Consider the following 25003-nt stretch of genomic DNA (forward strand, 5'->3'; position numbering starts at 1 on the left):
ATATTCCAAATTCACGGAAAAAGAGAGCTTTTTGAATGAATTACAACGTACCAACTGTCTGAAGTTCAACTGGTTCTTCAGTTTATTCATTTCGAGCGCTAAATGAAAAGAGTTTAGCCAGCTTGTACAACTCTCTGTCAGAGCATGAGTAGGCTCTACAAGCAACCTCTGTTAGCTTGCCGTGATCGTATAGTGGTTAGTACTCTGCGTTGTGGCGGAGCAACCCCGGTTCGAATCCGGGTCACGGCACTTCATTGCCATTTCGAAAGGGTTGTAATTTTGATTGAGTTGAAACTTACTCTGTGAGCTAAGAAACTCCCCGAAACGACCAAAATGATGAAGAAATAGTGTATGATTCTGAATGTTTACTCATATCTCGTGACACACCTATCACATGTTAATGCCAACTTTGGGTCCCAAACCGTAGTTTAAGAATCCATGTCAGAGGATCTTGAGTTTATTCAGCTCGAGACCCAAATGAAAAATGTACTGTCCTCGAATGACCCAAATTAAGAAGAAATAGTATGTGACTTCAAAAGTTTACTGATATCTCGCTGCCCACCTCTCACATACTCAGGCCCACTTTGGGTCCCAAAACATAGCATAAGAAACCCTGTTGCTAGACAATTGTAGGTGTCCATATCGATTCCAAAATTAGTAAATAACATCTGTTTTGTGATGTGATTTTGCAAGACAGAGATATGGGTTAAATGAACGAGACTGGTTTGACTTAAATACGTGTGGCGGTGACCTTACCTGCATCAGACGTGATGTCTATGGGCGCTGTGGCTTAGTTGGTTAAAGCGCCTGTCTAGTAAACAGGAGATCCTGAGTTCGAATCTCAGCAGAGCCTTTTCAAGCAGTTCATTGAACACATTGATGGAAAAGCTCAGAGTGGAGGGCACTCTGCTATTCTCAACCAATGGGTTAACAGAATTAGGAGTGTTGAGAGGAGAGAAAACTTGAGGAGGGTGCAATTGAGATATTCCAAATTCACGGAAAAAGAGAGCTTTTTGAATGAATTACAACGTACCAACTGTCTGAAGTTCAACTGGTTCTTCAGTTTATTCATTTCGAGCGCTAAATGAAAAGAGTTTAGCCAGCTTGTACAACTCTCTGTCAGAGCATGAGTAGACTCTACAAGCGATCTCTGTTAGCTTGCCGTGATCGTATAGTGGTTAGTACTCTGCGTTGTGGCCGCAGCAACCTCGGTTCGAATCCGGGTCACGGCACTTCATTGCCATTTCGAAAGGGTTGTAATTTTGATTGAGTTGAAACTTACTCTGTGAGCTAAGAAACTCCCCGAAACGACCAAAATGATGAAGAAATAGTGTATGATTCTGAATGTTTACTCATATCTCGTGACACACCTATCACATGTTAATGCCAACTTTGGGTCCCAAACCGTAGTTTAAGAATCCATGTCAGAGGATCTTGAGTTTATTCAGCTCGAGACCCAAATGAAAAATGTACTGTCCTCGAATGACCCAAATTAAGAAGAAATAGTATGTGACTTCAAAAGTTTACTGATATCTCGCTGCCCACCTCTCACATACTCAGGCCCACTTTGGGTCCCAAAACATAGCATAAGAAACCCTGTTGCTAGACAATTGTAGGTATCCATATCGATTCCAAAATTAGTAAATAACATCTGTTTTGTGATGTGATTTTGCAAGACAGAGATATGGGTTAAATGAACGAGACTGGTTTGACTTAAATACGTGTGGCGGTGACCTTACCTGCATCAGACGTGATGTCTACGGGCGCTGTGGCTTAGTTGGTTAAAGCGCCTGTCTAGTAAACAGGAGATCCTGAGTTCGAATCTCAGCAGAGCCTTTTCAAGCAGTTCATTGAACACATTGATGGAAAAGCTCAGAGTGGAGGGCACTCTGCTATTCTCAACCAATGGGTTAACAGAATTAGGAGTGTTGAGAGGAGAGAAAACTTGAGGAGGGTGCAATTGAGATATTCCAAATTCACGGAAAAAGAGAGCTTTTGAATGAATTACAAACGTACCAACTGTCTGAAGTTCAACTGGTTCTTCAGTTTATTCATTTCGAGCGCTAAATGAAAAGAGTTTAGCCAGCTTGTACAACTCTCTGTCAGAGCATGAGTAGGCTCTAGAAGCAATCTCTGTTAGCTTGCCGTGATCGTATAGTGGTTAGTACTCTGCGTTGTGGCCGCAGCAACCCCGGTTCGAATCCGGGTCACGGCACTTCATTGCCATTTCGAAAGGGTTGTAATTTTGATTGAGTTGAAACTTACTCTGTGAGCTAAGAAACTCCCCGAAACGACCAAAATGATGAAGAAATAGTGTATGATTCTGAATGTTTACTCATATCTCGTGACACACCTATCACATGTTAATGCCAACTTTGGGTCCCAAACCGTAGTTTAAGAATCCATGTCAGAGGATCTTGAGTTTATTCAGCTCGAGACCCAAATGAAAAATGTACTGTCCTCGAATGACCCAAATTAAGAAGAAATAGTATGTGACTTCAAAAGTTTACTGATATCTCGCTGCCCACCTCTCACATACTCAGGCCCACTTTGGGTCCCAAAACATAGCATAAGAAACCCTGTTGCTAGACAATTGTAGGTATCCATATCGATTCCAAAATTAGTAAATAACATCTGTTTTGTGATGTGATTTTGCAAGACAGAGATATGGGTTAAATGAACGAGACTGGTTTGACTTAAATACGTGTGGCGGTGACCTTACCTGCATCAGACGTGATGTCTATGGGCGCTGTGGCTTAGTTGGTTAAAGCGCCTGTCTAGTAAACAGGAGATCCTGAGTTCGAATCTCAGCAGAGCCTTTTCAAGCAGTTCATTGAACACATTGATGGAAAAGCTCAGAGTGGAGGGCACTCTGCTATTCTCAACCAATGGGTTAACAGAATTAGGAGTGTTGAGAGGAGAGAAAACTTGAGGAGGGTGCAATTGAGATATTCCAAATTCACGGAAAAAGAGAGCTTTTTGAATGAATTACAACGTACCAACTGTCTGAAGTTCAACTGGTTCTTCAGTTTATTCATTTCGAGCGCTAAATGAAAAGAGTTTAGCCAGCTTGTACACCTCTCTGTCAGAGCATGAGTAGGCTCTAGAAGCAATCTCTGTTAGCTTGCCGTGATCGTATAGTGGTTAGTACTCTGCGTTGTGGCCGCAGCAACCCCGGTTCGAATCCGGGTCACGGCACTTCATTGCCATTTCGAAAGGGTTGTAATTTTGATTGAGTTGAAACTTACTCTGTGAGCTAAGAAACTCCCCGAAACGACCAAAATGATGAAGAAATAGTGTATGATTCTGAATGTTTACTCATATCTCGTGACACACCTATCACATGTTAATGCCAACTTTGGGTCCCAAACCGTAGTTTAAGAATCCATGTCAGAGGATCTTGAGTTTATTCAGCTCGAGACCCAAATGAAAAATGTACTGTCCTCGAATGACCCAAATTAAGAAGAAATAGTATGTGACTTCAAAAGTTTACTGATATCTCGCTGCCCACCTCTCACATACTCAGGCCCACTTTGGGTCCCAAAACATAGCATAAGAAACCCTGTTGCTAGACAATTGTAGGTATCCATATCGATTCCAAAATTAGTAAATAACATCTGTTTTGTGATGTGATTTTGCAAGACAGAGATATGGGTTAAATGAACGAGACTGGTTTGACTTAAATACGTGTGGCGGTGACCTTACCTGCATCAGACGTGATGTCTATGGGCGCTGTGGCTTAGTTGGTTAAAGCGCCTGTCTAGTAAACAGGAGATCCTGAGTTCGAATCTCAGCAGAGCCTTTTCAAGCAGTTCATTGAACACATTGATGGAAAAGGTCAGAGTGGAGGGCACTCAGCTATTCTCAACCAATTGGTTAAAAGAATTATGAGTGTTGAGAGGAGAGAAAACTTGAGGAGGGTGCAATTGAGATATACCAAATTCACGGAAAAAGAGAGCTTTTTGAATGAATTACAACGTACCAACTGTCTGAAGTTCAACTGGTTCTTCAGTTTATTCATTTCGAGCGCTAAATGAAAAGAGTTTAGCCAGCTTGTACAACTCTCTGTCAGAGCATGAGTATGCTCTACAAGCAATCTCTGTTAGCTTGCCGTGATCGTATAGTGGTTAGTACTCTGCGTTGTGGCCGCAGCAACCCCGGTTCGAATCCGGGTCACGGCACTTCATTGCCATTTCGAAAGGGTTGTAATTTTGATTGAGTTGAAACTTACTCTGTGAGCTAAGAAACTCCCCGAAACGACCAAAATGATGAAGAAATAGTGTATGATTCTGAATGTTTACTCATATCTCGTGACACACCTATCACATGTTAATGCCAACTTTGGGTCCCAAACCGTAGTTTAAGAATCCATGTCAGAGGATCTTGAGTTTATTCAGCTCGAGACCCAAATGAAAAATGTACTGTCCTCGAATGACCCAAATTAAGAAGAAATAGTATGTGACTTCAAAAGTTTACTGATATCTCGCTGCCCACCTCTCACATACTCAGGCCCACTTTGGGTCCCAAAACATAGCATAAGAAACCCTGTTGCTAGACAATTGTAGGTATCCATATCGATTCCAAAATTAGTAAATAACATCTGTTTTGTGATGTGATTTTGCAAGACAGAGATATGGGTTAAATGAACGAGACTGGTTTGACTTAAATACGTGTGGCGGTGACCTTACCTGCATCAGACATGATGTCTATGGGCGCTGTGGCTTAGTTGGTTAAAGCGCCTGTCTAGTAAACAGGAGATCCTGAGTTCGAATCTCAGCAGAGCCTCTTCAAGCAGTTCATTGAACACATTGATGGAAAAGCTCAGAGTGGAGGGCACTCTGCTATTCTCAACCAATGGGTTAACAGAATTACGAGTGTTGAGAGGAGAGAAAACTTGAGGAGTGTCCAATTGAGATATTCCAAATTCACGGAAAAAGAGAGCTTTTGAATGAATTACAACGTACCAACTGTCTGAAGTTCAACTGGTTCTTCAGTTTATTCATTTCGAGCGCTAAATGAAAAGAGTTTAGCCAGCTTGTACACCTCTCTGTCAGAGCATGAGTAGGCTCTAGAAGCAGTCTCTGTTAGCTTGCCGTGATCGTATAGTGGTTAGTACTCTGCGTTGTGGCCGCAGCAACCCCCGGTTCGAATCCGGGTCACGGACTTCATTGCCATTTCGAAAGGGTTGTAATTTTGATTGAGTTGAAACTTACTCTGTGAGCTAAGAAACTCCCCGAAACGACCAAAATGATGAAGAAATAGTGTATGATTCTGAATGTTTACTCATATCTCGTGACACACCTATCACATGTTAATGCCAACTTTGGGTCCCAAACCGTAGTTTAAGAATCCATGTCAGAGGATCTTGAGTTTATTCAGCTCGAGACCCAAATGAAAAATGTACTGTCCTCGAATGACCCAAATTAAGAAGAAATAGTATGTGACTTCAAAAGTTTACTGATATCTCGCTGCCCACCTCTCACATACTCAGGCCCACTTTGGGTCCCAAAACATAGCATAAGAAACCCTGTTGCTAGACAATTGTAGGTATCCATATCGATTCCAAAATTAGTAAATAACATCTGTTTTGTGATGTGATTTTGCAAGACAGAGATATGGGTTAAATGAACGAGACTGGTTTGACTTAAATACGTGTGGCGGTGACCTTACCTGCATCAGACGTGATGTCTATGGGCGCTGTTGCTTAGTTGGTTAAAGCGCCTGTATAGTAAACAGGAGATCCTGAGTTCGAATCTCAGCAGAGCCTTTTCAAGCAGTTCATTGAACACATTGATGGAAAAGGTCAGAGTGGAGGGCACTCAGCTATTCTCAACCAATTGGTTAACAGAATTATGAGTGTTGAGAGGAGAGAAAACTTGAGGAGGGTGCAATTGAGATATTCCAAATTCACGGAAAAAGAGAGCTTTTTGAATGAATTACAACGTACCAACTGTCTGAAGTTCAACTGGTTCTTCAGTTTATTCATTTCGAGCGCTAAATGAAAAGAGTTTAGCCAGCTTGTACAACTCTCTGTCAGAGCATGAGTAGGCTCTACAAGCAATCTCTGTTAGCTTGCCGTGATCGTATAGTGGTTAGTACTCTGCGTTGTGGCCGCAGCAACCCCGGTTCGAATCCGGGTCACGGCACTTCATTGCCATTTCGAAAGGGTTGTAATTTTGATTGAGTTGAAACTTACTCTGTGAGCTAAGAAACTCCCCGAAACGACCAAAATGATGAAGAAATAGTGTATGATTCTGAACGTTTACTCATATCTCGTGACACACCTATCACATGTTAATGCCAACTTTGGGTCCCAAACCGTAGTTTAAGAATCCATGTCAGAGGATCTTGAGTTTATTCAGCTCGAGACCCAAATGAAAAATGTACTGTCCTCGAATGACCCAAATTAAGAAGAAATAGTATGTGACTTCAAAAGTTTACTGATATCTCGCTGCCCACCTCTCACATACTCAGGCCCACTTTGGGTCCCAAAACATAGCATAAGAAACCCTGTTGCTAGACAATTGTAGGTATCCATATCGATTCCAAAATTAGTAAATAACATCTGTTTTGTGATGTGATTTTGCAAGACAGAGATATGGGTTAAATGAACGAGACTGGTTTGACTTAAATACGTGTGGCGGTGACCTTACCTGCATCAGACGTGATGTCTATGGGCGCTGTGGCTTAGTTGGTTAAAGCGCCTGTCTAGTAAACAGGAGATCCTGAGTTCGAATCTCAGCAGAGCCTTTTCAAGCAGTTCATTGAACACATTGATGGAAAAGCTCAGAGTGGAGGGCACTCTGCTATTCTCAACCAATGGGTTAACAGAATTATGAGTGTTGAGAGGAGAGAAAACTTGAGGAGGGTGCAATTGAGATATTCCAAATTCACGGAAAAAGAGAGCTTTTTGAATGAATTACAACGTACCAACTGTCTGAAGTTCAACTGGTTCTTCAGTTTATTCATTTCGAGCGCTAAATGAAAAGAGTTTAGCCAGCTTGTACACCTCTCTGTCAGAGCATGAGTAGGCTCTACAAGCAATCTCTGTTAGCTTGCCGTGATCGTATAGTGGTTAGTACTCTGCGTTGTGGCCGCAGCAACCCCGGTTCGAATCCGGGTCACGGCACTTCATTGCCATTTCGAAAGGGTTGTAATTTTGATTGAGTTGAAACTTACTCTGTGAGCTAAGAAACTCCCCGAAACGACCAAAATGATGAAGAAATAGTGTATGATTCTGAATGTTTACTCATATCTCGTGACACACCTATCACATGTTAATGCCAACTTTGGGTCCCAAACCGTAGTTTAAGAATCCATGTCAGAGGATCTTGAGTTTATTCAGCTCGAGACCCAAATGAAAAATGTACTGTCCTCGAATGACCCAAATTAAGAAGAAATAGTATGTGACTTCAAAAGTTTACTGATATCTCGCTGCCCACCTCTCACATACTCAGGCCCACTTTGGGTCCCAAAACATAGCATAAGAAACCCTGTTGCTAGACAATTGTAGGTATCTATATCGATTCCAAAATTAGTAAATAACATCTGTTTTGTGATGTGATTTTGCAAGACAGAGATATGGGTTAAATGAACCAGACTGGTTTGACTTAAACACGTGTGGCGGTGACCTTACCTGCATCAGACGTGATGTCTATGGGCGCTGTGGCTTAGTTGGTTAAAGCGCCTGTCTAGTAAACAGGAGATCCTGAGTTCGAATCTCAGCAGAGCTTTTTCATGCAGTTCATTGAACACATTGATGGAAAAGGTCAGAGTGGAGGGCACTCAGCTATTCTCAACCAATTGGTTAACAGAATTATGAGTGTTGAGAGGAGAGAAAACTTGAGGAGGGTGCAATTGAGATATTCCAAATTCACGGAAAAAGAGAGCTTTTTGAATGAATTACAACGTACCAACTGTCTGAAGTTCAACTGGTTCTTCAGTTTATTCATTTCGAGCGCTAAATGAAAAGAGTTTAGCCAGCTTGTACAACTCTCTGTCAGAGCATGAGTAGGCTCTACAAGCGATCTCTGTTAGCTTGCCGTGATCGTATAGTGGTTAGTACTCTGCGTTGTGGCCGCAGCAACCTCGGTTCGAATCCGGGTCACGGCACTTCATTGCCATTTCGAAAGGGTTGTAATTTTGATTGAGTTGAAACTTACTCTGTGAGCTTAAGAAACTCCCCGAAACGACCAAAATGATGAAGAAATAGTGTATGATTCTGAATGTTTACTCATATCTCGTGACACACCTATCACATGTTAATGCCAACTTTGGGTCCCAAACCGTAGTTTAAGAATCCATGTCAGAGGATCTTGAGTTTATTCAGCTCGAGACCCAAATGAAAAATGTACTGTCCTCGAATGACCCAAATTAAGAAGAAATAGTATGTGACTTCAAAAGTTTACTGATATCTCGCTGCCCCTCCTCCCACCCAATACTCAAATACCCCACTTTGGGTCCCAAAACATAGCATAAGAAACCTGGCCTTGCTAGACAATCGTTGGTATCCATATTGCATTCCAAAATTATAAATGTTCAAATGTTGATTTTTTTGCAAGACAGACATGATGAAGAAATAGTGTATGATTCTGAATGTTTACTCATATCTCGTGACACACCTATCACATGTTAATGCCAACTTTGGGTCCCAAACCGTAGTTTAACCTGTTAGGGCTAGGGGGCAGTATTGACACAGCTGGATAAAAAAACATACCCGATTTAATCTGGTTACTAATCCTACCCAGTAACTAGAATATGCATATACTTATTATATATGGATAGAAAACACTCTAAAGTTTCTAAAACTGTTTGAATGGTGTCTGTGAGTATAACAGAACTCATTTGGCAGGCAAAACCCTGAGACATTTTCTGACAGGAAGTGGATACCTGATGTGTTGTATTGCCTTTAAACCTATCCCATTGAAAAACACAGGGGCTGAGGAATATTTTGGCACTTCCTATTGCTTCCACTAGATGTCACCAGCCTTTACAAAGTGTTTTGAGTCTTCTGGAGGGAGATCTGACCGAACAAGAGCCATGGAACGATGATGTCCCATTAGACACCTGGCGCGAGTTCATGTTGGGTACCCTCGTTCCAATACGTTATAAAAGAGTATGCATTCGTCCACCTTGAATATTATTCATGTTCTGGTTAAAAAAGGCCCTAATGATTTATGCTATACAACGTTTGACATGTTTGAACGAACGTAAATATTTTTTTCCCCTCGTTCATGACGAAGTCCGGCTGGCTTAGATCATGTGCTAACAAGACGGAGATTTTTGGACATAAATGATGAGCTTTTTTGAACAAAACTACATTCATTATGGACCTGTGATACCTGGAAGTGACATCTGATGAAGAGAATCAAAGGTAATGGATTATTTACATAGTATTTTCGATTTTAGATCTCCCCAACATGACGTCTAGTCTGTATCGCAACGCGTATTTTTCTGGGCGCAGTTCTCAGATTATTGCAAAGTGTGATTTCCCAGTAAGGTTATTTTTAAATCTGGCAAGTTGATTGCGTTCAAGAGATGTAAATCTATAATTCTTTAAATGACAATATAATATTTTACCAATGTTTTCTAATTTTAATTATTTAATTTGTGACGCTGACTTGACTGCCGGTTATTGGAGGGAAACGATTTCCTCAACATCAATGCCATAGTAAAACGCTGTTTTTGGATATAAATATGAACTTGATAGAACTAAAAATGCATGCATTGTCTAACATAATGTCCTAGGAGTGTCATCTGATGGAGATTGTAAAAGGTTAGTGCATCATTTTAGCTGGTTTTATGGTTTTGGTGACCCTGTCTTTGAATTGACAAAACATTACACACAACTCTTGTAAATGTACTGTCCTAACATACTCTAAATTTCTGCTTTCGCCGTAAAACCTTTTTGAAATCGTAAAACGTGGTTAGATTAAGGAGATGTTTATCTTTCAAATGGTGTAAAATAGTTGTATTTTTGAAAAATGTGAATTTTGACATTTATTTGGATTCAAATTTGCCGCTCTTGAAATGCACCTGCTGTTGATGGAGTGCACCACGTGTGGCACGCTAGCGTCCCACCTAGCCCATAGAGGTTAACCTGTTAGGGCTAGGGGGCAGCATTTGCACGTCTGGATAAAAAAAATGTACCCGATTTAATCTGGTTACTAATCCTACCCAGTAACTAGAATATGCATATACTTATTATATATGGATAGAAAACACTCTAAAGTTTCTAAAACTGTTTGAATGGTGTCTGTGAGTATAACAGAACTCATTTGGCAGGCAAAACCCTGAGACATTTTCTGACAGGAAGTGGATACCTGATGTGTTGTATTGACTTTAAACCTATCCCATTGAAAAACACAGGGGCTGAGGAATATTTTGGCACTTCCTATTGCTTCCACTAGATGTCACCAGCCTTTACAAAGTGTTTTGAGTCTTCTGGAGGGAGATCTGACCGAACAAGAGCCATGGAACGATGATGTCCCATTAGACACCTGGCGCGCGAGTTCATGTTGGGTACCCTCGTTCCAATACGTTATAAAAGAGTATGCATTCGTCCACCTTGAATATTATTCATGTTCTGGTTAAAAAGGCCCTAATGATTTATGCTATACAACGTTTGACATGTTTGAACGAACGTAAATATATTTTTTCCCCTCGTTCATGACGAGAAGTCCGGCTGGCTTAGATCATGTGCTAACAAGACGGAGATTTTTGGACATAAATGATGAGCTTTTTTGAACAAAACTACATTCGTTATGGACCTGTGATACCTGGAAGTGACATCTGATGAAGAGAATCAAAGGTAATGGATTATTTACATAGTATTTTCGATTTTAGATCTCCCCAACATGACGTCTAGTCTGTATCGCAACGCGTATTTTTCTGGGCGCAGTGCTCAGATTATTGCAAAGTGTGATTTCCCAGTAAGGTTATTTTTAAATCTGGCAAGTTGATTGCGTTCAAGAGATGTAAATCTATAATTCTTTAAATGACAATATAATATTTTACCAATGTTTTCTAATTTTAATTATTTAATTTGTGACGCTGACTTGACTGCCGGTTATTGGAGGGAAACGATTTCCTCAACATCAATGCCATAGTAAAACGCTGTTTTTGGATATAAATATGAACTTGATAGAACTAAAAATGCATGCATTGTCTAACATAATGTCCTAGGAGTGTCATCTGATGGAGATTGTAAAAGGTTAGTGCATCATTTTAGCTGGTTTTATGGTTTTGGTGACCCTGTCTTTGACTTGACAAAACATTACACACAACTCTTGTAAATGTACTGTCCTAACATACTCTAAATTTATGCTTTCGCCGTAAAACCTTTTTGAAATCGTAAAACGTGGTTAGATTAAGGAGATGTTTATCTTTCAAATGGTGTAAAATAGTTGTATTTTTGAAAAATTTGAATTTTGACATTTATTTGGATTCAAATTTGCCGCTCTTGAAATGCACCTGCTGTTGATGGAGTGCACCACGGGTGGCACGCTAGCGTCCCACCTAGCCCATAGAGGTTAACCAACTAAGCCACAGCACCCATAGACATCATGTCTGATGCAGGTAAGGTCACCGCCACACGTATTTAAGTCAAACCAGTCTCGTTCATTTAACCCATATCTCTGTCTTGCAAAATCACATCACAAAACAGATGTTATTTACTAATTTTGGAATCGATATGGACACCTTCAATTGTCTAGCAACAGGGTTTCTTATGCTATGTTTTGGGACCCAAAGTGGGCCTGAGTATGTTAGAGGTGGGCAGCGAGATATCAGTAAACATTTGTAGTCACATACTATTTCTTCTTAATTTGGGTCATTCGAGGACAGTACATTTTTCATTTGGGTCTCGAGCTGAATAAACTCAAGATCCTCTGACATGGATTCTTAAACTACGGTTTGGGACCCAAAGTGGGCATTAACATGTGATAGGTGTGTCACGAGATATGAGTAAACATTCAGAATCATACACTATTTCTTCATCATTTTGGTCGTTTCGGGGAGTTTCTTAGCTCACAGAGTAAGTTTCAACTCAATCAAAATTACAACCCTTTCGAAATAGCAATGAAGTGCAGTGACCCGGATTCGAACCGGGGTTGCTGCGGCCACAACGCAGAGTACTAACCACTATACGATCACGGCAAGCTAACAGAGATTGCTTGTAGAGCCTACTCATGCTCTGACAGAGAGTTGTACAAGCTGGCTAAACTCTTTTCATTTAGCGCTCGAAAATGAATAAACTGAAGAACCAGTTGAACTTCAGACAGTTGGTACGTTGTAATTCATTCAAAAACGTATCTTTTTCTGTGAATTTGGAACATCTCAATTGCACCCTCCTCAAGTTTTCTCTCCTATCAACACTCCTAATTCTGTTAACCCATTCGTTGAGAATAGCAGAGTGCCCTCCACTCTGACCTTTTCCATCAATGTATTCAATGAACTGCTTGAAAAGGCTCTGCTGAGATTCGAACTCAGGATCTCCTGTTTACTAGACAGGCGCTTTAACCAACTAAGCCACAGCGCCCATAGACATCATGTCTGATGCAGGTAAGGTCACCGCCACACGTATTTAAGTCAAACCAGTCTCGTTCATTTAACCCATATCTCTGTCTTGCAAAATCACATCACAAAACAGATGTTATTTACTAATTTTGGAATCGATATGGACACCTTCAATTGTCTAGCAACAGGGTTTCTTATGCTATGTTTTGGGACCCAAAGTGGGCCTGAGTATGTTAGAGGTCGGCAGCGAGATATCAGTAAACATTTGTAGTCACATACTATTTCTTCTTAATTTGGGTCATTCGAGGACAGTACATTTTTCATTTGGGTCTCGAGCTGAATAAACTCAAGATCCTCTGACATGGATTCTTAAACTACGGTTTGGGACCCAAAGTGGGCATTAACATGTGATAGGTGTGTCACGAGATATGAGTAAACATTCAGAATCATACACTATTTCTTCATCATTTTGGTCGTTTCGAGGAGTTTCTTAGCTCACAGAGTAAGTTTGAACTCAATCAAAATTACAACCCTTTCGAAATGGCAATGAAGTGCAGTGACCCGGATTCGAACCAGGGTTGCTGCGGCCACAACGCAGAGTACTAACCACTATACGATCACGGCAAGCTAACAGAGATTGCTTGTAGAGCCTACTCATGCTCTGATAGAGAGTTGTACAAGCTTGCTAAACTCTTTTCATTTAGCGCTCGAAATGAATAAACTGAAGAAGCAGTTGAACTTCAGACAGTTGGAACGTTGTAATTCATTCAAAAAGTAATCTTTTTCTGTGAATTTGGAACATCTCAATTGCACCCTCCTCAAGTTTACTCTCCTCTCAACACTCCTAATTCTGTTAACCCATTGGTTGAGAATAGCAGAGTGCACTCCACTCTGACCTTTTCCATCAATGTGTTCAATGAACTGCTTGAAAAAGCTCTGCTGAGATTCGAACTCAGGATCTCCTGTTTACTAGACAGGCGCTTTAACCAACTAAGCCACAGCGCCCGTAGACATCATGTCTGATGCAGGTAAGGTCACCGCCACATGTATTTAAGTCAAACCAGTCTCGTTCATTTAACCCATATCTCTGTCTTGCAAAATCACATCACAAAACAGATGTTATTTACTAATTTTGGAATCGATATGGACACCTTCAATTGTCTAGCAACAGGGTTTCTTATGCTATGTTTTGGGACCCAAAGTGGGCCTGAGTATGTGAGAGGTGGGCAGCGAGATATCAGTAAACATTTGTAGTCACATACTATTTCTTCATAATTTGGGTGATTCGAGGACAGTACATTTTTCATTTGGGTCTCGAGCTGAATAAACTCAAGATCCTCTGACATGGATTCTTAAACTACGGTTTGGGACCCAAAGTGGGCATTAACATGTGATAGGTGTGTCGCGAGATATGAGTAAACATTCAGAATCATACACTATTTCTTCATCATTTTGGTCGTTTCGGGGAGTTTCTTAGCTCACAGAGTAAGTTTCAACTCAATCAAAATTACAACCTTTTCGAAATAGCAATGAAGTGCCGTGACCCGGATCCGAACCGGGGTTACTGCGGCCACAACGCAGAGTACTAACCACTATACTATCACGGCAAGATAACAGAGATTGCTTGTAAAGCCTACTCATGCTCTGACAGAGAGTTGTACAAGCTGGCTAAACTCTTTTCATTTAGCGCTCGAAATGAATAAACTGAAGAACCAGTTGAACTTCAGACAGTTGGTACGTTGTAATTCATTCAAAAAGTTATATTTTTCCGTGAATTTGGAACATCTCAATTGCACCCTCCTCAAGTTTCCTCTCCTCTCAACACTCCTAATTCTGTTAACCAATTGGTTGAGAATAGAAGTGTGCCCTCCACTCTGACCTTTTCCATCAATGTGTTCAATGAACTGCTTGAAAAGGCTCTGCTGAGATTTGAACTCAGGATCTCCTGTTTACTAGACATGTGCTTTAACCAACTAAGCCACAGCGCCCATAGACATCACATCTGATGCAGGTAAGGTCACCGCCACACGTATTGAAGTCAAACCAGTCTCGTTCATTTAACCCATATCTCTGTCTTGCAAAATCACATCACAAAACAGATGTTATTCACTAATTTTGGAATCGATATGGACACCTTCAATTGTCTAGCAACAGGGTTTCTTATGCTATATTTTGGGACCCAAAGTGGGCCTGAGTATGTGAGAGGTGGGCAGCGAGATATCAGTAAACATTTGTAGTCACATACTATTTCTTCTTAATTTGGGTCATTCGAGGACAGTACATTTTTCATTTGGGTCTCGAGCTGAATAAACTCAAGATCCTCTGACATGGATTCTTAAACTACGGTTTGGGACCCAAAGTGGGCATTAACATGTGATAGGTGTGTCACGAGATATGAGTAAACATTCAGAATCATACACTATTTCTTCATCATTTTGGTCGTTTCGGGGAGTTTCTTAGCTCACAGAGTAAGTTTGAACTCAATCAAAATTACAACCTTTTCGAAATAGCAATGAAGTGCCGTGACCCGGATTCGAACCGGGGTTGCTGCGGCCACAACGCAGAGTACTAACCACTATACGATCACGGCAAGCTAACAGAGATTGCTTGTAGAGCCTACTCATGCTCTGACAGAGAGGTGTACAAGCTGGCTAAACTCTTTTCATTTAGCGCTCGAAAATGAATAAACTGAAGAACCAGTTGAACTTCAGACAGTTGGAACGTTGTAATTCATTCAAAAAGTTATATTTTTCAGTGAATTTGGAACATCTCAATTGCACCCTCCTCAAGTTTTCTCTCCTCTCAACACTCCTAATTCTGTTAACCCATTGGTTGAGAATAGCAGAGTGCACTCCACTCTGACCTTTTCCATCAATGTGTTCAATGAACTAACTGCTTGAAAAAGCTCTGCTGAGATTCGAACTCAGGATCTCCTGTTTACTAGACAGGCGCTTTAACCAACTAAACCACAGCGCCCATAGACATCGTGTCTGATGCAGGTAATGTCACCGCCACACGTATTTAAGTCAAACCAGTCTCGTTCATTTAACCCATATCTCTGTCTTGCAAAATCACATCACAAAACAGATGTTATTTACTAATTTTGGAATCGATATGGACACCTTCAATTGTCTAGCAACAGGGTTTCTTATGCTATGTTTTGGGACCCAAAGTGGGCCTGAGTATGTGAGAGGTGGGCAGCGAGATATCAGTAAACATTTGTAGTCACATACTATTTCTTCATAATTTGGGTCATTCGAGGACAGTACATTTTTCATTTGGGTCTCGAGCTGAATAAACTCAAGATCCTCTGACATGGATTCTTAAACTACGGTTTGGGACCCAAAGTGGGCATTAACATGTGATAGGTGTGTCGCGAGATATGAGGAAACATTCAGAATCATACACTATTTCTTCATCATTTTGGTCGTTTCGAGGAGTTTCTTAGCTCACAGAGTAAGTTTGAACTCAATCAAAATTACAACCTTTTCGAAATAGCAATGAAGTGCCGTGACCCGGATTCGAACCGGGGTTGCTGCGGCCACAACGCAGAGTACTAACCACTATACGATCACGGCAAGCTAACAGAGATTGCTTGTAGAGCCTACTCATGCTCTGACAGAGAGGTGTACAAGCTGGCTAAACTCTTTTCATTTAGCGCTCGAAATGAATAAACTGAAGAACCAGTTGAACTTCAGACAGTTGGAACGTTGTAATTCATTCAAAAAGTTATATTTTTCAGTGAATTTGGAACATCTCAATTGCACCCTCTTCAAGTTTTCTCTCCTCTCAACACTCCTAATTCTGTTAACCCATTGGTTGATAATAGCAGAGTGCACTCCACTCTGACCTTTTCCATCAATGTGTTCAATGAACTGCTTGAAAAAGCTCTGCTGAGATTCGAACTCAGGATCTCCTGTTTACTAGACAGGCGCTTTAACCAACTAAGCCACAGCGCCCGTAGACATCATGTCTGATGCAGGTAAGGTCACCGCCACATGTATTTAAGTCAAACCAGTCTCGTTCATTTTACCCATATCTCTGTCTTGCAAAATCACATCACAAAACAGATGTTATTTACTAATTTTGGAATCGATATGGACACCTTCAATTGTCTAGCAACAGGGTTTCTTATGCTATGTTTTGGGACCCAAAGTGGGCCTGAGTATGTGAGAGGTGGGCAGCGAGATATCAGTAAACATTTGTAGTCACATACTATTTCTTCATAATTTGGGTCATTCGAGGACAGTACATTTTTCATTTGGGTCTCGAGCTGAATAAACTCAAGATCCTCTGACATGGATTCTTAAACTACGGTTTGGGACCCAAAGTGGGCATTAACATGTGATAGGTGTGTCGCGAGATATGAGTAAACATTCAGAATCATACACTATTTCTTCATCATTTTGGTCGTTTCGAGGAGTTTCTTAGCTCACAGAGTAAGTTTGAACTCAATCAAAATTACAACCTTTTCGAAATAGCAATGAAGTGCCGTGACCCGGATTCGAACCGGGTTGCTGCGGCCACAACGCAGAGTACTAACCACTATACGATCACGGCAAGCTAACAGAGATTGCTTGCAGAGCCTACTCATGCTCTGACAGAGAGTTGTACAAGCTGGCTAAACTCTTTTCATTTAGCGCTCGAAAATGAATAAAGTGAAGAACCACTTGAACTTCAGACAGTTGGTACGTTGTAATTCATTCAAAAACAATCTTTTTCTGTGAATTTGGAACATCTCAATTGCACCCTCCTCAAGTTTTCTCTCCTCTTAACACTCCTAATTCTGTTAACCCATTGGTTGAGAATAGCAGAGTGCCCTCCACTCTGACCTTTTCCATCAATGTGTTCAATGAACTGCTTGAAAAGGCTCTGCTGAGATTCGAACTCAGGATCTCCTGTTTATTAGAGAAGCGCTTTAACCAACTAAGCCACAGCGCCCGTAGACATCATGTCTGATGCAGGTAAGGTCACCGCCACACGTATTTAAGTCAAACCAGTCTCGTTCATTTAACCCATATCTCTGTCTTGCAAAATCACATCACATAACAGATGTTATTTACTAATTTTGGAATCGATATGGACACCTTCAATTGTCTAGCAACAGGGTTTCTTATGCTATGTTTTGGGACCCAAAGTGGGCCTGAGTATGTGAGAGGTGGGCAGCGAGATATCAGTAAACATTTGTAGTCACATACTATTTCTTCATAATTTGGGTCATTCGAGGACAGTACATTTTTCATTTGGGTCTCGAGCTGAATAAACTCAAGATCCTCTGACATGGATTCTTAAACTACGGTTTGGGACCCAAAGTGGGCATTAACATGTGATAGGTGTGTCACGAGATATGAGTAAACATTCAGAATCATACACTATTTCTTCATCATTTTGGTCGTTTCGAGGAGTTTCTTAGCTCACAGAGTAAGTTTGAACTCAATCAAAATTAAAACCTTTTCGAAATAGCAATGAAGTGCCGTGACCCGGATTCGAACAGGGGTTGCTGCGGCCACAACGCAGAGTACTAACCACTATACGATCACGGCAAGCTAACAGAGATTGCTTGTAGTGCCTACTCATGCTCTGACAGAGTTGTACAAGCTGGCTAAACTCTTTTCAGATGGCGCTCGAAAATGAATAAACTGAAGAACCAGTTGAACTTCAGACAGTTGGTACGTTGTAATTCATTCAAAAACGTATATTTTTCTGTGAATTTGGAACATCTCAATTGCAACCTCCTCAAGTTTTCTCTCCTCTCAACACTCCTAATTCTGTTAACCCATTCGTTGAGAATAGCAGAGTGCCCTCCACTCTGACCTTTTCCATCAATGTGTTCAATGAACTGCTTGAAAAGGCTCTTCTGAGATTCAAACTCAGGATCTCCTGTTTACTAGACAGTCGCTTTAACCAACTAAGCCACAGCGCCCGTAGACATCGTGTCTGATGCAGGTAATGTCACCGCCACACGTATTTAAGTCAAACCAGTCTCGTTCATTTAACCCATATCTCTGTCTTGCAAAATCACATCACAAAACAGATGTTATTTACTAATTTTGGAATCGATATGGACACCTTCAATTGTCTAGCAACAGGGTTTCTTATGCTATGTTTTGGGACCCAAAGTGGGCCTGAGTATGTGAGAGGTGGGCAGCGAGATATCAGTAAACATTTGTAGTCACATACTATTTCTTCATAATTTGGGTCATTCGAGGACAGTACATTTTTCATTTGGGTCTCGAGCTGAATAAACTCAAGATCCTCTGACATGGATTCTTAAACTACGGTTTGGGACCCAAAGTGGGCATTAACATGTGATAGGTGTGTCGCGAGATATGAGGAAACATTCAGAATCATACACTATTTCTTCATCATTTTGGTCGTTTCGAGGAGTTTCTTAGCTCACAGAGTAAGTTTGAACTCAATCAAAATTACAACCTTTTCGAAATAGCAATGAAGTGCCGTGACCCGGTTCGAACGGGGTTGCTGCGGCCACAACGCAGAGTACTAACCACTATACGATCACGGCAAGCTAACAGAGATTGCTTGCAGAGCCTACTCATGCTCTGACAGAGAGGTGTACAAGCTGGCTAAACTCTTTTCATTTAGCGCTCGAAATGAATAAAGTGAAGAACCACTTGAACTTCAGACAGTTGGTACGTTGTAATTCATTCAAAAACGTATATTTTTCTGTGAATTTGGAACATCTCAATTGCACCCTCCTCAAGTTTTCTCTCCTCTCAACACTCCTAATTCTGTTAACCCATTGGTTGAGAATAGCAGAGTGCCCTCCACTCTGACCTTTTCCATCAATGTGTTCAATGAACTGCTTGAAAAGGCTCTGCTGAGATTCGAACTCAGGATCTCCTGTTTACTAGACAGGCGCTTTAACCAACTAAGCCACAGCGCCCGTAGACATCATGTCTGATGCAGGTAAGGTCACCGCCACACGTATTTAAGTCAAACCAGTCTCGTTCATTTAACCCATATCTCTGTCTTGCAAAATCACATCACATAACAGATGTTATTTACTAATTTTGGAATCGATATGGACACCTTCAATTGTCTAGCAACAGGGTTTCTTATGCTATGTTTTGGGACCCAAAGTGGGCCTGAGTATGTGAGAGGTGGGCAGCGAGATATCAGTAAACATTTGTAGTCACATACTATTTCTTCATAATTTGGGTCATTCGAGGACAGTACATTTTTCATTTGGGTCTCGAGCTGAATAAACTCAAGATCCTCTGACATGGATTCTTAAACTACGGTTTGGGACCCAAAGTGGGCATTAACATGTGATAGGTGTGTCGCGAGATATGAGTAAACATTCAGAATCATACACTATTTCTTCATCATTTTGGTCGTTTCGGGGAGTTTCTTAGCTCACAGAGTAAGTTTGAACTCAATCAAAATTACAACCTTTTCGAAATAGCAATGAAGTGCCGTGACCCGGATTCGAACAGGGGTTGCTGCGGCCACAACGCAGAGTACTAACCACTATACGATCACGGCAAGCTAACAGAGATTGCTTGTAGTGCCTACTCATGCTCTGACAGAGTTGTACAAGCTGGCTAAACTCTTTTCAGATGGCGCTCGAAAATGAATAAACTGAAGAACCAGTTGAACTTCAGACAGTTGGTACGTTGTAATTCATTCAAAAAGGTATATTTTTCTGTGAATTTGGAACATCTCAATTGCACCCTCTTCAAGTTTTCTCTCCTCTCAACACTCCTAATTCTGTTAACCCATTGGTTGAGAATAGCAGAGTGCACTCCACTCTGACCTTTTCCATCAATGTGTTCAATGAACTGCTTGAAAAAGCTCTGCTGAGATTCGAACTCAGGATCTCCTGTTTACTAGACAGGCGCTTTAACCAACTAAGCCACAGCGCCCGTAGACATCATGTCTGATGCAGGTAAGGTCACCGCCACATGTATTTAAGTCAAACCAGTCTCGTTCATTTAACCCATATCTCTGTCTTGCAAAATCACATCACAAAACAGATGTTATTTACTAATTTTGGAATCGATATGGATACCTACAATTGTCTAGCAACAGGGTTTCTTATGCTATGTTTTGGGACCCAAAGTGGGCCTGAGTATGTGAGAGGTGGGCAGCGAGATATCAGTAAACATTTGTAGTCACATACTATTTCTTCATAATTTGGGTCATTCGAGGACAGTACATTTTTCATTTGGGTCTCGAGCTGAATAAACTCAAGATCCTCTGACATGGATTCTTAAACTACGGTTTGGGACCCAAAGTGGGCATTAACATGTGATAGGTGTGTCGCGAGATATGAGTAAACATTCAGAATCATACACTATTTCTTCATCATTTTGGTCGTTTCGGGGAGTTTCTTAGCTCACAGAGTAAGTTTGAACTCAATCAAAATTACAACCTTTTCGAAATAGCAATGAAGTGCCGTGACCCGGATTCGAACCGGGGTTGCTGCGGCCACAACGCAGAGTACTAACCACTATACGATCACGGCAAGCTAACAGAGATTGCTTGTAGAGCCTACTCATGCTCTGACAGAGAGGTGTACAAGCTGGCTAAACTCTTTTCATTTAGCGCTCGAAATGAATAAACTGAAGAACCAGTTGAACTTCAGACAGTTGGAACGTTGTAATTCATTCAAAAAGTTATATTTTTCAGTGAATTTGGAACATCTCAATTGCACCCTCCTCAAGTTTTCTCTCCTCTCAACACTCCTAATTCTGTTAACCCATTGGTTGAGAATAGCAGAGTGCACTCCACTCTGACCTTTTCCATCAATGTGTTCAATGAACTGCTTGAAAAAGCTCTGCTGAGATTCAAACTCAGGATCTCCTGTTTACTAGACAGTCGCTTTAACCAACTAAGCCACAGCGCCCATAGACATCGTGTCTGATGCAGGTAATGTCACCGCCACACGTATTTAAGTCAAACCAGTCTCGTTCATTTTACCCATATCTCTGTCTTGCAAAATCACATCACAAAACAGATGTTATTTACTAATTTTGGAATCGATATGGACACCTTCAATTGTCTAGCAACAGGGTTTCTTATGCTATGTTTTGGGACCCAAAGTGGGCCTGAGTATGTGAGAGGTGGGCAGCGAGATATCAGTAAACATTTGTAGTCACATACTATTTCTTCATAATTTGGGTCATTCGAGGACAGTACATTTTTCATTTGGGTCTCGAGCTGAATAAACTCAAGATCCTCTGACATGGATTCTTAAACTACGGTTTGGGACCCAAAGTGGGCATTAACATGTGATAGGTGTGTCGCGAGATATGAGGAAACATTCAGAATCATACACTATTTCTTCATCATTTTGGTCGTTTCGAGGAGTTTCTTAGCTCACCGAGTAAGTTTGAACTCAATCAAAATTACAACCTTTTCGAAATAGCAATGAAGTGCCGTGACCCGGAGTTGCTGCGGCCACAACGCAGAGTACTAACCACTATACGATCACGGCAAGCTAACAGAGATTGCTTGCAGAGCCTACTCATGCTCTGACAGAGAGTTGTACAAGCTGGCTAAACTCTTTTCATTTAGCGCTCGAAAATGAATAAAGTGAAGAACCACTTGAACTTCAGACAGTTGGTACGTTGTAATTCATTCAAAAACAATCTTTTTCTGTGAATTTGGAACATCTCAATTGCACCCTCCTCAAGTTTTCTCTCCTCTCAACACTCCTAATTCTGTTAACCCATTCGTTGAGAATAGCAGAGTGCCCTCCACTCTGACCTTTTCCATCAATGTGTTCAATGAACTGCTTGAAAAGGCTCTGCTGAGATTCGAACTCAGGATCTCCTGTTTACTAGACAGGCGTTTTAACCAACTAAGCCACAGCGCCCATAGACATCATGTCTGATGCAGGTAAGGTCACCGCCACACGTATTTAAGTCAAACCAGTCTGGTTCATTTAACCCATATCTCTGTCTTGCAAAATCACATCACAAAACAGATGTTATTTACTAATTTTGGAAAGGATATGGACACCTTCAATTGTCTAGCAACAGGGTTTCTTATGCTATATTTTGGGACCCAAAGTGGGCCTGAGTATGTGAGAGGTGGGCAGCAAGATATCAGTAAACATTTGTAGTCACATACTATTTCTTCTTAATTTGGGTCATTCGAGGACAGTGCATTTTTCATTTGGGTCTCTAGCTGAATAAACTCAAGATCCTCTGACATGGATTCTTAAACTACGGTTTGGGACCCAAAAAGGGGATTAACATGTGATAGGTGTGTCACGAGATATGAGTAAACATTCAGAATCATACACTATTTCTTCATCATTTTGGTCGTTTCGGGGAGTTTCTTAGCTCACAGAGTATGTTTCAACTCAATCAAAATTACAACCCTTTCGAAATGGCAATGAAGTGCCGTGACCCGGATTCGAACCGGGGTTGCTGCGGCATCAACGCAGAGTCCTAACCACTATACGATCACGGCAAGCGAACAGAGAATGCTTGTAGAGCCTACTCATGCTCTGACAGAGAGGTGTACAAGCTGGCTAAACTCTTTTCATTTAGCGCTCGAAATGAATAAACTGAAGAACCAGTTGAACTTCAGACAGTTGGTACGTTGTAATTCATTCAAAAAGTTATCTTTCTCCGTGAATTTGGAACATCTCAATTGCACCGTCCTCAAGTTTTCTCTCCTCTCAACACTCCTAATTCTGTTAACCCATTGGTTGAGAATAGCAGAGTGCCCTCCACTCTGAACTTTTCCATCAATGTGTTCAATGAACTGCTTGAAAAGGCTCAGCTGAGATTCAAACTTAGGATCTCCTGTTTACTAGACAGGCGCTTTAACCAACTAAGCCACAGCACCCATAGACATCATGTCTGATGCAGGTAAGGTCACCGCCACACGTATTTAAGTCAAACCAGTCTCGTTCATTTAACCCATATCTCTGTCTTGCAAAATCACATCACAAAACAGATGTTATTTACTAATTTTGGAATCGATATGGACACCTTCAATTGTCTAGCAACAGGGTTTCTTATGCTATGTTTTGGGACCCAAAGTGGGCCTGAGTATGTGAGAGGTGGGCAGCGAGATATCAGTAAACATTTGTAGTCACATACTATTTCATCTTAATTTGGGTCATTCGAGGACAGTACATTTTTCATTTGGGTCTCGAGCTGAATAAACTCAAGATCCTCTGACATGGATTCTAAACTACGGTTTGGGACCCAAAGTGGGCATTAACATGTGATAGGTGTGTCACGAGATATGAGTAAACATTCAGAATCATACACCATTTCTTCATCATTTTAGTCGTTTCGGGGAGTTTCTTAGCTCACAGAGTAAGTTTCAACTCAATCAAAATTACAACCCTTTCGAAATAGCAATGAAGTGCCGTGACCCGGATTCGTACCGGGGTTGCTGCGGCCACAACGCAGAGTACTAACCACTATACGATCACGGCAAGCTAACAGAGATTGCTTGTAGAGGCTACCCATGCTCTGACAGAGAGTTGTACAAGCTTGCTAAACTCTTTTCATTTAGCACTCGAAATGAATAAACTGAAGAACCAGTTGAACTTCAGACAGTTGGTACGTAGTAATTCATTCAAAAAGTTATCTTTTTCCGTGAATTTGGAATATCTCAATTGCACCCTCCTCAAGTCTTCTCTCCTCTCAACACTCGTAATTCTGTTAACCATTGGTTGAGAAAAGCAGAGTGCCTACCACTCTGACCTTTTCCATCAATTTGTTACATGAACTGCTTGAAAAGGCTCTGCTGAGATTCGAACTCAGGATCTCCTGTTTACTAGACAGGCGCTTTAACCAACTAAGCCACAGCGCCCATAGACATCACATCTGATACAGGTAAGGTCACCGCCACACGTATTTAAGTCAAACCAGTCTGGTTCATTTAACCCATATCTCTGTCTTGCAAAATCACATCACAAAACAGATGTTATTTAATAATTTTGGAATCGATATGGACACCTTCAATTGTCTTGCAACAGGGTTTCTTATGCTATGTTTTGGGACCCAAAGTGGGCCTGAGTATGTGAGAGGTGGGCAGCGAGATATCAGTAAACATTTGTAGTCACATACTATTTCTTCTTAATTTGGGTCATTCGAGGACAGTACATTTTTCATTTGGGTCTAAAGCTGAATAAACTCAAGATCCTCTGACATAGATTCTTAAACTACGGTTTGGGACCCAAAGTGGGCATTAACATGTGATAGGTGTGTCACGAGATATGAGTAGACATTCAGAATCATACACTATTTCTTCATCATTTTGGTCGTTTCGGGGAGTTTCTTAGGTCACAGAGTAAGTTTCAACTCAATCAAAATTACAACCCTTTCAAAATAGCAATCTAGTGCCGTGACCCGGATTCAAACCGGGGTTGCTGCGGCCACAACGCAGAGTACTAACCACTATACGATCACGGCAAGCTAACAGAGATTGCTTGTAGAGGCTACCCATGCTCTGACAGAGAGTTGTACAAGCTTGCTAAACTCTTTTCATTTAG

At 41.1% G+C, this 25003-nt stretch overlaps 30 non-coding genes across 30 annotated transcripts; 14 read left to right on the forward strand and 16 right to left on the reverse strand.

The window, feature by feature from the left end:
• The first annotated feature begins 779 nt into the window (after positions 1-779).
• On the forward strand, positions 780-853 carry trnat-agu (transfer RNA threonine (anticodon AGU)). The gene has a single exon. It is a non-coding gene; the product is annotated as a tRNA-Thr (tRNA).
• Positions 854-1160: 307 nt separating this feature from the next.
• Positions 1161-1232, forward strand: trnah-gug (transfer RNA histidin (anticodon GUG)). The gene has a single exon. It is a non-coding gene; the product is annotated as a tRNA-His (tRNA).
• Positions 1233-1762: 530 nt separating this feature from the next.
• Positions 1763-1836, forward strand: trnat-agu (transfer RNA threonine (anticodon AGU)). The gene has a single exon. It is a non-coding gene; the product is annotated as a tRNA-Thr (tRNA).
• Positions 1837-2143: 307 nt separating this feature from the next.
• Positions 2144-2215, forward strand: trnah-gug (transfer RNA histidin (anticodon GUG)). Its single transcript has one exon. It is a non-coding gene; the product is annotated as a tRNA-His (tRNA).
• A 530-nt stretch (positions 2216-2745) lies between these two features.
• On the forward strand, positions 2746-2819 carry trnat-agu (transfer RNA threonine (anticodon AGU)). The gene has a single exon. It is a non-coding gene; the product is annotated as a tRNA-Thr (tRNA).
• Positions 2820-3126: 307 nt separating this feature from the next.
• trnah-gug (transfer RNA histidin (anticodon GUG)) lies at positions 3127-3198 on the forward strand. The gene has a single exon. It is a non-coding gene; the product is annotated as a tRNA-His (tRNA).
• A 530-nt stretch (positions 3199-3728) lies between these two features.
• On the forward strand, positions 3729-3802 carry trnat-agu (transfer RNA threonine (anticodon AGU)). The gene has a single exon. It is a non-coding gene; the product is annotated as a tRNA-Thr (tRNA).
• Positions 3803-4109: 307 nt separating this feature from the next.
• trnah-gug (transfer RNA histidin (anticodon GUG)) lies at positions 4110-4181 on the forward strand. The gene has a single exon. It is a non-coding gene; the product is annotated as a tRNA-His (tRNA).
• A 530-nt stretch (positions 4182-4711) lies between these two features.
• Positions 4712-4785, forward strand: trnat-agu (transfer RNA threonine (anticodon AGU)). The gene has a single exon. It is a non-coding gene; the product is annotated as a tRNA-Thr (tRNA).
• Positions 4786-6074: 1289 nt separating this feature from the next.
• On the forward strand, positions 6075-6146 carry trnah-gug (transfer RNA histidin (anticodon GUG)). Its single transcript has one exon. It is a non-coding gene; the product is annotated as a tRNA-His (tRNA).
• A 530-nt stretch (positions 6147-6676) lies between these two features.
• trnat-agu (transfer RNA threonine (anticodon AGU)) lies at positions 6677-6750 on the forward strand. The gene has a single exon. It is a non-coding gene; the product is annotated as a tRNA-Thr (tRNA).
• A 307-nt stretch (positions 6751-7057) lies between these two features.
• On the forward strand, positions 7058-7129 carry trnah-gug (transfer RNA histidin (anticodon GUG)). The gene has a single exon. It is a non-coding gene; the product is annotated as a tRNA-His (tRNA).
• Positions 7130-7659: 530 nt separating this feature from the next.
• trnat-agu (transfer RNA threonine (anticodon AGU)) lies at positions 7660-7733 on the forward strand. Its single transcript has one exon. It is a non-coding gene; the product is annotated as a tRNA-Thr (tRNA).
• Positions 7734-8040: 307 nt separating this feature from the next.
• Positions 8041-8112, forward strand: trnah-gug (transfer RNA histidin (anticodon GUG)). Its single transcript has one exon. It is a non-coding gene; the product is annotated as a tRNA-His (tRNA).
• A 4352-nt stretch (positions 8113-12464) lies between these two features.
• Positions 12465-12538, reverse strand: trnat-agu (transfer RNA threonine (anticodon AGU)). Its single transcript has one exon. It is a non-coding gene; the product is annotated as a tRNA-Thr (tRNA).
• Positions 12539-13447: 909 nt separating this feature from the next.
• trnat-agu (transfer RNA threonine (anticodon AGU)) lies at positions 13448-13521 on the reverse strand. Its single transcript has one exon. It is a non-coding gene; the product is annotated as a tRNA-Thr (tRNA).
• Positions 13522-14051: 530 nt separating this feature from the next.
• On the reverse strand, positions 14052-14123 carry trnah-gug (transfer RNA histidin (anticodon GUG)). The gene has a single exon. It is a non-coding gene; the product is annotated as a tRNA-His (tRNA).
• Positions 14124-14430: 307 nt separating this feature from the next.
• trnat-agu (transfer RNA threonine (anticodon AGU)) lies at positions 14431-14504 on the reverse strand. Its single transcript has one exon. It is a non-coding gene; the product is annotated as a tRNA-Thr (tRNA).
• A 530-nt stretch (positions 14505-15034) lies between these two features.
• Positions 15035-15106, reverse strand: trnah-gug (transfer RNA histidin (anticodon GUG)). The gene has a single exon. It is a non-coding gene; the product is annotated as a tRNA-His (tRNA).
• Positions 15107-15418: 312 nt separating this feature from the next.
• trnat-agu (transfer RNA threonine (anticodon AGU)) lies at positions 15419-15492 on the reverse strand. The gene has a single exon. It is a non-coding gene; the product is annotated as a tRNA-Thr (tRNA).
• Positions 15493-16022: 530 nt separating this feature from the next.
• trnah-gug (transfer RNA histidin (anticodon GUG)) lies at positions 16023-16094 on the reverse strand. Its single transcript has one exon. It is a non-coding gene; the product is annotated as a tRNA-His (tRNA).
• Positions 16095-16401: 307 nt separating this feature from the next.
• trnat-agu (transfer RNA threonine (anticodon AGU)) lies at positions 16402-16475 on the reverse strand. The gene has a single exon. It is a non-coding gene; the product is annotated as a tRNA-Thr (tRNA).
• Positions 16476-17383: 908 nt separating this feature from the next.
• Positions 17384-17457, reverse strand: trnai-aau (transfer RNA isoleucine (anticodon AAU)). Its single transcript has one exon. It is a non-coding gene; the product is annotated as a tRNA-Ile (tRNA).
• A 1889-nt stretch (positions 17458-19346) lies between these two features.
• On the reverse strand, positions 19347-19420 carry trnat-agu (transfer RNA threonine (anticodon AGU)). The gene has a single exon. It is a non-coding gene; the product is annotated as a tRNA-Thr (tRNA).
• Positions 19421-20328: 908 nt separating this feature from the next.
• trnat-agu (transfer RNA threonine (anticodon AGU)) lies at positions 20329-20402 on the reverse strand. The gene has a single exon. It is a non-coding gene; the product is annotated as a tRNA-Thr (tRNA).
• Positions 20403-20932: 530 nt separating this feature from the next.
• On the reverse strand, positions 20933-21004 carry trnah-gug (transfer RNA histidin (anticodon GUG)). The gene has a single exon. It is a non-coding gene; the product is annotated as a tRNA-His (tRNA).
• Positions 21005-22283: 1279 nt separating this feature from the next.
• trnat-agu (transfer RNA threonine (anticodon AGU)) lies at positions 22284-22357 on the reverse strand. The gene has a single exon. It is a non-coding gene; the product is annotated as a tRNA-Thr (tRNA).
• A 530-nt stretch (positions 22358-22887) lies between these two features.
• trnai-gau (transfer RNA isoleucine (anticodon GAU)) lies at positions 22888-22959 on the reverse strand. Its single transcript has one exon. It is a non-coding gene; the product is annotated as a tRNA-Ile (tRNA).
• Positions 22960-24247: 1288 nt separating this feature from the next.
• Positions 24248-24321, reverse strand: trnat-agu (transfer RNA threonine (anticodon AGU)). The gene has a single exon. It is a non-coding gene; the product is annotated as a tRNA-Thr (tRNA).
• A 530-nt stretch (positions 24322-24851) lies between these two features.
• trnah-gug (transfer RNA histidin (anticodon GUG)) lies at positions 24852-24923 on the reverse strand. The gene has a single exon. It is a non-coding gene; the product is annotated as a tRNA-His (tRNA).
• Between the last annotated feature and the right edge of the window lie 80 nt (positions 24924-25003).

Source organism: Salmo salar, chromosome ssa13 (genome assembly GCF_905237065.1).
Source record: "Salmo salar chromosome ssa13, Ssal_v3.1, whole genome shotgun sequence".
NCBI lineage: Eukaryota > Metazoa > Chordata > Actinopteri > Salmoniformes > Salmonidae > Salmo > Salmo salar.